The following is an 11,604-nucleotide window of genomic DNA, read 5'->3' as shown; positions in this document are numbered from 1 at the left end:
CAGGGGCTTGGCCAAGGTCACACAGCCAGGAAGGGACAGAAGAGGGCCTTGAGTACAGGACTCTCTTACCTGCCAGACCTGTTGTCTTATCCCTTGTCTACCTCCTCTGAGAGTCAAGCTCAATGGGCCCTAGTTCCCTGGGAAAGTACTCCACAGAAGCAGGTGAAGAAATTTTCCATAGAGCCAGGGGTTCTGGCATTTTTTAGATTTGAACAAGGGGTTAAGAGAACCCTGGACTTGGTTGAGAACCCTGTTCAGCCTAGGATGGCCACTGAGCAGGACAAATTGCATGCCTATTTCTTTTTTTTTTCTTTTTTTTAAACCCTTACCTTCCACCTTGGAGTCAATACTGTGTATTGGCTCCAAGGCAGAAGAGTGGTAAGGGTTAGGCAATGGGGGTCAAGTGACTTGCCTAGGGTCACACAGCCAAGAAGTGGCTGAGGCCAAATTTGAACCTTGGACCTCCCATCTCTAGACCTGGTTCTCAATCCATTGAGCTACCCAGCTGCCCCCATGCATGCCTATTTCTGAATGAGTTTCTCCCATTTGTGAGATAATGGGGTTGGCCACCACCTGGTTCTCTCTGGGCCCTCACTGAACATTCTCCTGTGCTGACTAGGTAAAAGTCTTGACAAGCCCTTATTTCCAGCCCTCAAAGAATTCCATGTCAGGGATGAGTAAAGGAGATCCTTCAACATTCTGAATGTGGGGGGGGGTGATCAAGAATTGGTCTAAGGAGGCAGGGAACCTTGGAGAGTCAGAGATTCAGAAGGGCTTGGTGGAAGTGGGCTGAATGGCAGTTGGGTTTTCATTGATGGGAAGGAAGGTGGAGATTTTAAACAGAAAATAAGTGGGGATTTAAAACTGTACAAAGGGACCTGCTTGGGCTGCAGAAGAGTACTAGGAGAATCAGGATGGGGAAGGAAGTCCCAATCATACCTCCCTGAGCAGAGCTCATGTGCCCTTTTCTCTCCAACCTCGGGCAGCTCTGAGAAGTATAGCCCTCTCAGAGGGTTTCTCCCCCCAACCTGAAGACATTAGGCTTATGGAAATCTCTCATTAATAGTCTCCTTGCTGCCAGCAGCCTGAAGAAGAAAATGAGGCCAGAAAGAGGGGCTCAATGCAATTGTTTATAAAAATGGAACCAGGAATAGGAAGACACCTTCCCCAGGAGGACTAGAAACAGCAGGCCCAAACTTATTCTAGCAAATACCGTACATAGACACATATATACACATATATACACACATACTCTCACACTTAGACACAAAGTGGTGCACCCCTCAACTCTGCCATTTCATTAAGAATCTTAAACATCATCACCCATGAGGAATCATGGTGAGATACAAAGGGAGGTCTCAAAAGTACCTTCAGAAATATCTTGCTGACTTTAGAGATTGGGCAGCTAAAGGCAAAACAGGTTGGAAATAATCATTCTTTGTAAAATCTCTTGGGAAAGAATGATTGAAGATTGAAACTTATCTCCTCCTGGGTGATGATGACTTTCTTCTAGGGGTAGGCATGTAGGAGGACTCCCCCATTGTCTCTATCAATCCAGTTCAGTATGGATATGTTCTCTTTGTATATTCATAGCCGGAATTTTCCTCTGTAGAGAGCAGAGCTGAGTGCTCTACACTCCCAGAATTCAGCTCTGCTCTCTACAGAAGAATGAATATATCTGAAATCCCCTATAATACCTTGATAGAGTTTCACACATATAAAGAGTCATATATTCAGTGATATGTAGTCTATTGTCTCTTGTGAATCATACATATGAGTCTTGAAGTATTCTCACTCATTGTTCACATATAAAAGCCCTCATGTAGTCTAGATTTATAAAGGAGAATCACATTGAGACTCATCAATCATTCACTCTACACCTATAAGTCTGCACATTCGCTGTATTCCCATAAATGAAGAATGAGATACTCTGTGTATACATCAGTAGGAGTCTTCATATTCCTATCACAGGGAGAGGAGTAGAAAGTGAACTTGTGAACTATCATATAGGAAGAGAGACAGAGACAGAGAAAGACCAAGAGAGATAGAGAGGCAGAGACAGAGACAGAGAGACACACAAAAGAGGGGGGGGAGACAGAGAGAGGAGAGACAGAGGAGGGAGGAGAGACAGAGACAAAGAGAAAGATATACAGAGGCAGAGAGATGGAGACAGACAGAGAGGGAGAGAGGAGAGAGACAGAGACAGAAATAGAGAGACAGAGACAGAGAAATAGAGAGACAGAGACAGAGAGAGAAACAGGAATAGATAGAGGGGGGAGGGAGGGACAGAGAGAGAGAGAGAGAGAGAGAGAGAGAGAGAGAGAGAGAGAGAGAGAGAGAGAGAGAAGAGAAAATGTAAGGCTAGCCACATATATGGAGAGAGAAAATATGGGTAAAGATCCAGTGAGAATGACTGAGAGAACCATCCACAAGGGTTATGAGGAGATAGAAAGTTTAAGACCTATAAATGAACTGAGAAAAATGATATGAGAACTTCTCAAGAGGAATGAAGAGGAAGAAAGGGAGAATTTATAAATAAATAGATTCTCTGTTTATGCTCTATAGGAGAGACTACAGAGTCATAGGAATGTACAATATTTGTAAATGAAATAGACCCATTCTTTCTCTATAGAGGATTATTCAGAAAATCATTGAGGTCTTCTGAACAGGAATAGGTAGAGGCAAAGCCTCCATGACATGACTAGAAAGAGGCAATCCTGTGAGGCCTCCTGCATCAGAATACAAAAAGTCCAATGGAGTTTTTTAAAGAGGTGACACAGCAGGGGGGCCTCGGGCATCCATCGTGGTCCCTGTGCCTCTCTGCCTCCATGTCTTTTACAGTCTTTAACACCCCGACACACACGCCCCCTCCTCCATCCCTCAGCTCAGGCCACTTAGAGCAGCAAAGGCAGGGGTGAGGAGAATAAGTGGAAGTGTGTTGGGTGGGGGCCCAGTGGGGGCCGATGGAGGTGGGCGGGGTTTGACGCAGGAGCCCTGCAGAATGTCCAAGCGCTGACGTCACCGGCCATCAGCTCTGAGCGGGGGAGGGGCGCCTAGCCAGGGCTCAGCTCCGCTAGGCTACGGCTCCCCCTCTGGCTGAGAATGGCTACTGCACAGGAGACAGATGCGGGGACCCGCCCAAAGCCCAGCCCAGCCTCAGCTGCCTGAACCTAGGAGATCTGTGGGCAGGGAGCACAAGCTGAGGACCTGGGACAGCTCCCAGGGCAGGGAAAAGGTCCAGGACTTGTTCCAGGCCTTGCACCCGGGCTGTGACAGCCCCGCGGGATGGGTGACACAAGGCGGGGCCAGGGACACTCCTGGGCTGATTCCAGGCTTTAGGCTCAGAGCAAGGACTGAACGTGCTGGTTGGGGTCTGCCCCAATATTAGACTAATAGAGGCTGGTGGGGGAGGGATGTGGCTTTGGAGTCTGAAGGGTCTTGTAGGTTTGGATGGGATTGAGGGTCTGAAAGAGACCTCAGAGGTCATCTGAGCCAACCTCCTCATTTGACAAAAAGGGTAAGTGAAGTCAAGCCTAACTCAAGCTTGGTCAGGATATGACACAGAAGCAGATCTGAGAGCCCAAGTTTCTCATGACTGCCAGGCTACCAGACTTACATCTTGTCATCATGGGTTGAGGTTCCCTGGGAAGTTATACACAAAAGCAGAGGGGCCTAGCAGGGTTTTTATTTAGCAGGAGCTAAGTGAGGGACCAACCAAATGCCTGGACTTTGGGATCAGTCTGTGATGGACACTTAGAAGAGTGAGCCAGAGCAAATCCTGCCCTTCCCTGAATGGGTTTCTTCATTTTCTGAAATCAGAGGGATGACACACAACTGAGCCCTCAACATTTTCTTGGGGTTTATAGTAGATATCCAGGCAAGCTCCCTATTTCCCACCCTTAAAGAATTCCCTGTCCTGGAAGGTGAAGAGGTTAAAGATTGTGTTTGACATGATGAATGTAGTAGAGGTGGGTAAGAGCTGGCCAAAGGAAGATGGTCTTGGAGAAGCAGAGGCCAAGAAAGTTTTGGTAGAGGTGGGATAAATGGTAGTTAGGTTGTCTTGAGAAGGAAAGTAGAGATGATGGACAGAATAGAAGCAGGAGATTTAAGGGGACCTTCTTAGTATTCAGAAGGGGCATAGGGGCATCAGGGTGGGGAAGGAGGCCTGTAGCCCTTTGAGCAGAACTCATGTGTCCTTTCCTTTGCCACCTTGAGCAAGTATGTGTGGTTCTGCCAACCAAAGGGAGAGGACTTCTCCCCCAACTTGGAAATTGCAGCCTCATGGACATCTCTCACTTATATTGTTTTCCTGCTGCCAACATCCAGAAGAAGAAGGTGGGACCAGAAGCAGGAGTCCAATGCAATTGTTAGCAAAAATGTCAACAGGAACATAGAAGGGCAACTTCCCCAAGAGGGCTATAAACACTCAACAAAGCAGATCCAGATTTACTCCAGCAAACTCTAGTTAATAGAAGTCTAAAGGGAAGACCGCACAAAAAAGCAGTGCCCTCTATTAAAGCCCACTGCCTGATCTATTCAAACCTATTACCAATGATCCATGAAGTGATGGGATGGAAGATAGACACATGGGCAAATCTCCTGAAACATACATAGATACTTAGACACAAGCTAGTGCACCCTTATATACAAATATCTCATGGGGAATGTCCACTGTTATCCATTAATCTTGGTAAGGAGTCCATGGGGAGCCTCAAGAGGACCCCCGAAATATCTGACTGACATGGAAGGAGAGATCAGGCAGGCAGAGAGAGAACCTGGATTGGGAGAACCTGAATTGCTGTGCAAAATCTCAGGTGAAAAGATGGTGGATGATTGAGGCACATCTCCCAGAGAGGATCCCTTTATCCTTTGGTTATTTAGAAGTGGATGAGCACTCGCCCATTCTCTCTCCTTATTCAGACATGTCTCCTCCTAGATGAGGATTCCTTTCTCCTGTGGGTATCTAGACACAAGAGCCCTTGGCCATTGCCTTTCTTTATAGATCCATATAACCTACACTGGCATGTTCTCCTTATAGATTCTCTTCTGGGTTTCAGGTCATATTTCAGCACTCCAATAGGCTCTCTATTCACCATGAATAGATGTGATTCCCTCTGGATTGTCTCTCTCACCCACATATGACAGTCATGTGTTCAGCACTCTCACTTGTGACTCACACATATGATTATCCCAATGTTCCCTCTGATCACAGATCTGGCACTTGGGCATTCTTTCATCATGTAGGAGTACTCATTCACTCCATTTTCCTGTACTTGTAACTCAGTTTCTCCTCTCTCCTGATGCCTGTCTCTGAGGAATGATATCTCTCTGGCTACCTCTGTAGGAGTCTTCCTGTGTTTTGACATGGGGACAGAAGCAGGACAATCCTTTGAGAGAAGGAGAGGATGGAGAACCCTTGTCTGTGAATAGAATGTGATCCTTTACCTAGATGTGGAGAGAGAGAGGAGAACATCTCTGCATGGAGACATGATGAGAGTGAATATGTGAGCACTCCTGGGCCTAGGAACAGAGAGGCTGATTACTGAGCCTTGGGGGAAACTAGGAGGGGGAGTCCTGTAAATGAACTGATAGAAGGAACATGGGAGAAATGCTAAAGACAAATGAAGAGGGAGAGCAGGAGGGCTCTGAGCATATGAATGGATTCAGTGTCCTCATATATACATGAGATATCACACCCATATGCAGAAATACTTCGATTCTATAGGAGGGGCTCTGAGTCATGGGAATACAGAGGATACACAGCAGTGAAACAGACCCATTCTTTCTCTATGGAGGACTCTACAGAGAATCACTGAGGCCTCCTGAGCAGGAATAGAGAAAGGCAGCGGCCATGTTGGAGGCCTCGTGCACCAGAACCCAGCGGGCCCAATGGGGTGGGCTTTTGAAGGGGTGACGCAGGGACGTGTGGACACACAGCAGAGGGGCCCCGGGCAGCAATAAGGGTGCCTGTGCCTCCCTCCGTCCATGCCGGGCTCCCGGGATGGCCACAGTGTGTAACAGCCCCTCACCAGGCCACTTGCAGCAGCAAAGGTGGGAGCGAGGAGATGAGCCGCAGTGGGTGCGTGGGGAGCCGCCTGGAAGCCCACGCGGCGGAGCCGGACGGGGGTGGGGGTGGCGCGAGAGGAGCTGAGGCCACGCGGGTGGGCGGGTGATGCCCGTTGGGGGCCGATGGAGGGGGGGGGGAGTTGACGCAGGAGCCCTGCAGAATGTCCAGGCGCTGACGTCACCGGCCATCAGCTCTGAGCGGGGGAGGGGCGCCTAACCAGGGCTCGGCTCCGCTAGGCTACGGCTCCCCCTCTGGCTGAGAATGGCTACTGCACAGGAGACAGAGGCGGGGACCCGCCCAAAGCCCAGCCCAGCCTCAGCTGCCTGAGCTGGGAGACCTGTGGGCAGGGAGCACAATCTGAGGACCAGGGACAGCTCCCAGGGCAGGGAAAAGGTCCAGGACTGGTTCCTCCAGACCTGTCACAGCCCCGCGGGAGGGGGGCACGTGTGGCTGGGGGGGGGGGGCTCAGGGACACTGTGAAGACAAGAAGTAAGGCAGGGGCTTGGCCAGGGCTCACACAGACAGCAAAGGGCCAAAGACGGCCTGGGAGCCTGCCAGGGTAGCTGCCTTTCATCTCCTGGGCTCTGCTTCCACTGGGAGCCAAGCTAAAGTGGCCCAAATTCCCTGCAAGCTACTCCAGCACAGCTGCTGAAGAAATTTCCCTCAGAGCTAGGGATGCTGGCAGGCTTCAGACTGGAACCTGGCCTAAGAGAGGGACCAATCACTCCCCTGGCCTTTGGGTCAAAAGGGGATGGACAGCCCCCAAGATGAGCCTGAGCACAATCCCTTGGCTTCTCCACTTGTGAAATTGGGATGACTCAGAACTGACTCCATTTGGGCTCTCCTTCAACGTTTCCTGAACCTTGTAGGTAGCAGGCTGGGCAAAGTCCTTTTCTCCTGCCCTCAGACAATTCTCTCTCTGGGAGGGGGACTGCTATGTGTGTGAAGGAGGGCCTTTGACAGTCCAATGAGGCAGAGGTGGTCAAGAGTTGGCCAAAGGATGAGAGAGCCTGGGAGTGGGTGGAGGGTGGGGGCAGATTGACAGGACTTCATTGGTGGGAAGCAAGCTGGAGATGAGGGACAGAGAATAGAGGTGGGAGATTGTCAGCTGTACAAAAGGTCCTGCTTGGGTGGCAGAATGGGGGGGGGGATGCAGGTTGGGATAGGAGGAAGCCTTCCCAATAACAAGCTCTTGACCACAGCTCATTGTGCCCTTTCCTGTCCCACCTTAGACTAGTCTGTGATGTTCTACCAACCAGAGGGAGAGCGCTTCTCCCCCAACATGCAAAGATCATGGATATCTCTCACTCAACTTGTCTCTCTCTGCTTCCACAAAGACTGAAGAAGAGCAAGAATTAAGAAGCAGGAGCCCAATTCAATGTAGCATTGGGGCTCAGCGTATAGGGAACAGCTTTCCCTGGAGGGCAATAAACACTTCATCACCACCCAAATTGATTCCAGCAAGCAATTCTGTTCATAGATATCTAAGGCAATGCACACACAAAAAGGAGTGGGCACAGTGTAGCCCCCCCCCCCCAACCAGATCTGATCTCTTCTCGTTGATAACCAGTGATGCCCAAGGGATGGGATGGAAGTGGGCCAGAGACTCAGAGACTAGGAAGAAGACACACTGCACACACTCCTGTACTCATAAATACAATCATTTCCTAAAGAATTTTTTCATCCATATTCATTCATAATAATGGGGAGGAGGCAATAGTAGGGGTTCCTATGACTATTAGGATGGGAAGATTTTTAGGGTAGCCAATGGAAAAACAGGCTTAGTGTATTCATTATTATGTAAAATCACATGGAAAAAAAGATGGTGGAAAATTAGAACACATCCCCCAGTTGAGACACCCGGCCTACCATGGCCTTGATGGAGGCCACCATTTTCTGTCAGTCCATACATTCAGATGTTATGTTCCCCCCATACATTCCTATTATGAATTCTCCTCTCCACTCCTTTGCCTATGTGAGCATGCAGATTTTTTGTCTACACATGGATGAATCCATATCACTTGACTCCTTCAATATGCCCATATACCATGAGCACTGATGTGTTCAGTGTCTAGACTTATGCTATTCTCCCTTGTGAGTCATGTGTATGATACATGAGGGCACAAGGACTCCCGTATAAGAACTGGATTAATGGGAGGTCATTCAATCTAGCTTCCTCTATGAGTATATTAAAAATCTCTTGGAATGACACATACTCTGCACACAGCCATGGGAACCTTCACATATCCTATCTTGAACAGAGTTTCAGGAAGATTGTTTTAAGCATTTAAAGAGCTGACAGGAGAAATCTTGTATAGAGAGGAGAGAAGGTAATCCTACATGTATGTTCAGGAAGAAGGAATAAGGATGTAGGCACACACATACACATACATAAGACTAGAGGGGGAATGAGGAAATATTCATATCCATAGCAACAGAGAGAATGATGGATGAGGTGGATGGGGCAATAGAAAAACTAAAGATAATAAAGGAGGGGATAGAATGAATATCTGAAAATTCCTGGCCTGGAATGAAGTGAAAGGAAGGCAGAACGTATCTCGTGGTTTCTTTATTAACGGTCCTCATCAATGGGAGATATGAAATATTTCATTTCAACATAAGTATCCTCTGGATCAGAATCTAGAGACAGGAATGAAGAGATTATGTTGCTATATAAATGAAATGGGCCTGCTCTTTGTGTATATAGGCTTATACAGCCAATCACTGAGGGCTCTGGAGCACAAAGTGAAGGGAAAAATGCAGAGAAAGCCTTGCCAGGAATAGTGTGAGGACACATAGACTCCATTACATCATAGTATGCTGACTAGGAGGGGTAATAAAGGGAGAATGGGGCAAACATATTGAAACAGTCAGTCCAGGGTCTCCGGTAATCTGTCAAGGTCCTGTGGTCATCTCTCTCCTTGATAGTCTCACTAGACAGCAGAAGTAAGAGAACCCCACATTCCCTCTCCCTCTGCAAACCACACCTTGGCCTAGGCACCTAGGAGCCTCTTGTGGAGGGGAGAAAAAAGGAACTGGGGAGAGGAAAAGGTAGAGGGCAAATGGACCCCGAGTGTGGGGTTTAGAGGGGCACTAACTCCTGGCAGAGATGTGAGTGGGATGCCCAGTGAGAAATAATAGAGACTAGACTTGGAGCAGGGTAGTTGGGAGAATGACCATTTCCTGATCAAGGTGGGCTCTGACATCACTTCCAATCAGGTGTCAGCAGGAAACAGGGTCTGTCTAGCCTAGACTCATCTCCACTTGTCTGCTTTTCCTCTTAGAGCTGGGAATGCTTGTCTGAGAAGCCAGAGAAACCAGGACTTGCCTAAGAACATCCTGAGAAGCAGTAATCAGGAAAGTGGTCACGAAACACAAGCCACAGATTGCTGAATCCAGTGCAAAGAAGGGAAAAGATCCCTGCTGCTCCCACCAGAACCATAGCTTTCCATTCTGAGGTGAGACAGTCCCTGTAGCATTTGAGGGGGGCACCTGTGGCTCAGGACAGGAAGGCCCAGGGAAACCCATGGGGTATATTCTAGGCTTAAAGCATAGAACGTGTGTTGAACTAGCTGGATGGAGGCTGGCCCACCAAAAGGCTTTAGACTGGTACTGTTTTGTCATAGTGGAAGGAGGCTGTATGACTCAGTGACTGGAGCTAGGGAAGGATGTAGGACAGGAGTATGAAGGGCATTGTAGGTTTGTTTGCCTGGTGGGTACAAGAGATCTCAGAGCTCATCTGTACGGACCTCATTTGATAGAAAGGCTAAGTGAAGTCAATAGGGGAGGGGTTTGGACCAGGGTTACAGTACAGCCAGGAGGGGCAAATCCAGGTTCAGAGTACTGAACTCTCTTGTCTGCCAAGCTAGCTGGCTTATATCTTGGCAGCTACCACTTCTGAGAGCCAAGACTCATAGACTCAGGTTCCCTGTATGGGCTCCCTGAGAAGTAGATGGATAACTATGCCATAGAACCAGGACTTCTGAGAGTCTTCAGTAATGTAGAAGAGATCAGTTGAGGGGCCATCCAAGCCCCTGAGGGGCGTTGGATCAGCCTTGGGTAGACACTTAGCAGTGGAAGTGTCTTTCCCTGAATTTCTACCATTTAGAAATGTAGGGAATTGCCCATGCCCCTAATTCCTTCGGAACCCTCTTTGAACATTTTCCTGTGATATGGAGGTAAAAGCTTAGGAAAGGTCCATTTTGGTGATGTCCAAGAATTCCTCCTCTGGAGTCTAAGCTGCTGAAGGATTTTTTGGACATTAAGAATGAGGTAGAGATATTTGGTAGATATGAGTTGAGTGAGTTTGGGCTATCAATAATCAAATGCAATGTGGAGATTACAAACTGAATAAAGGTAGGAATTCTGAGTTGTTTAAAGGAACTTGCTTGGGCGGCAGATGGGTCCTTTAGGGAAAGAAGGGTCAGGATGGAAGCCTAAATTAACAGCCCATTGATCAGGGCAAATGTGACGCTTCCATTGGCTTATTGAGCCAGTCTGTGTGGCTATCCCAAAGAGTGGATTTGCCCCATCTTGAAGAGATCAGCTCAAAGATATCTCTCACTAACATTGTAACCATGATTCTAAAAAGGCTGAAGAGGGAAAGATGAGGCCAGAAGCACCAGCCCAGTCCAATTTGTCAGGACAAATGGGACCAGGAATATATGAGGACAATTTCCTGAGGAGGGGTTATAAGCATTTTATCAACAACCCCAAACTCACTCCAGAAATTACTGTAGTAAAAAAAAATCTTAAGGGAAAACCTAACACAAAAAATGGGTGTGGAGTCTACATAAATCCCCACAACTGTCTGATTAAGGATCCATCCAACAAGGGATGGGAGAGAAGGCAGGAAACACACACACACAAATATTCACACTGACTTAGAGATAAATAAAGACTTTCATACCAGATTCACATGAATTGCTCTACCCCTCAATGCAATTGTCTCAAAAATATTTTCATTGATATCCTTCAGAAATCATGAAGAGAAGACAAAAGGGGGTGTCAAAAGGGCCTACCTGAGTTAGGAGGAAAATTGAGGAAGCCAAAGGGGAAAGGAGTTGAGCACTTTGATTCCTATGTTAAATCCCATGGAAGAGGTCAGTGGAAGGCTCAGAACTATCATGCCCTGGGCAGGATCCCTGTCTTTTTGGGTTATTTAGTCATGGAGGAGCACTCAGGCATTCTCCTTTCCCTCATATATTCCGGTATTGCTTTGTTCTCTTTATAGATTCATATTAGGAATTCTCCTCTACATTCCCTTCGTGTCCAGAATACAGCCCTGACGAGTCCTTTCTAGGCATTACTGACTCCCTTTGTGATCTATGGAGCCAAAACGTATGAAAACACCTATATTTGGGGAATAGAAATTCACTGTATTCTCCCTTAGGAAGTGCCATATGATTGTGCAATTGTAGTTCTTGTTCACATATGTGAGTTCCCAGGTACCATTTATCTATAATGAGTCCTGTACTGGTGAGAGCTGATTCTATCTAGATTCCTCATATGTGAGGAATGAGACACTGTCTGTGGGC

The 11,604-nt window shown here is 47.6% G+C and overlaps 2 long non-coding RNA genes across 9 annotated transcripts in view; both read left to right on the top strand.

Annotated features, from left to right (window-relative positions):
- The first annotated feature begins 6,216 nt into the window (after positions 1-6,216).
- On the top strand, positions 6,217-7,518 carry LOC103094886 (uncharacterized). Its single transcript, XR_474076.3, has 2 exons — positions 6,217-6,932; positions 7,300-7,518. It is a non-coding gene; the product is annotated as an uncharacterized LOC103094886 (long non-coding RNA).
- Positions 7,519-8,880: 1,362 nt separating this feature from the next.
- The window catches only part of LOC130456106 (uncharacterized), a 47,289-nt gene continuing 44,565 nt past the window's right edge, over positions 8,881-11,604 (top strand). For 5 of the 8 annotated variants that reach the window (XR_008914449.1, XR_008914450.1, XR_008914441.1 and 2 more), the window contains exons 1-2: positions 8,881-9,013; positions 9,352-9,525. This is a non-coding gene — a long non-coding RNA (uncharacterized LOC130456106). Of the gene's footprint in view, positions 9,119-9,351; positions 9,526-11,154; positions 11,170-11,300; positions 11,408-11,604 lie in introns of those variants that run through there. The other 3 variants (XR_008914446.1, XR_008914445.1, XR_008914448.1) reach the window with 3 other exon arrangements.

The sequence above is a fragment of the Monodelphis domestica genome, chromosome X, assembly GCF_027887165.1.
Source record: "Monodelphis domestica isolate mMonDom1 chromosome X, mMonDom1.pri, whole genome shotgun sequence".
NCBI classification, from domain to species: Eukaryota; Metazoa; Chordata; class Mammalia; order Didelphimorphia; family Didelphidae; genus Monodelphis; species Monodelphis domestica.
This window is presented reverse-complemented; position numbering and strand designations above follow the sequence as displayed.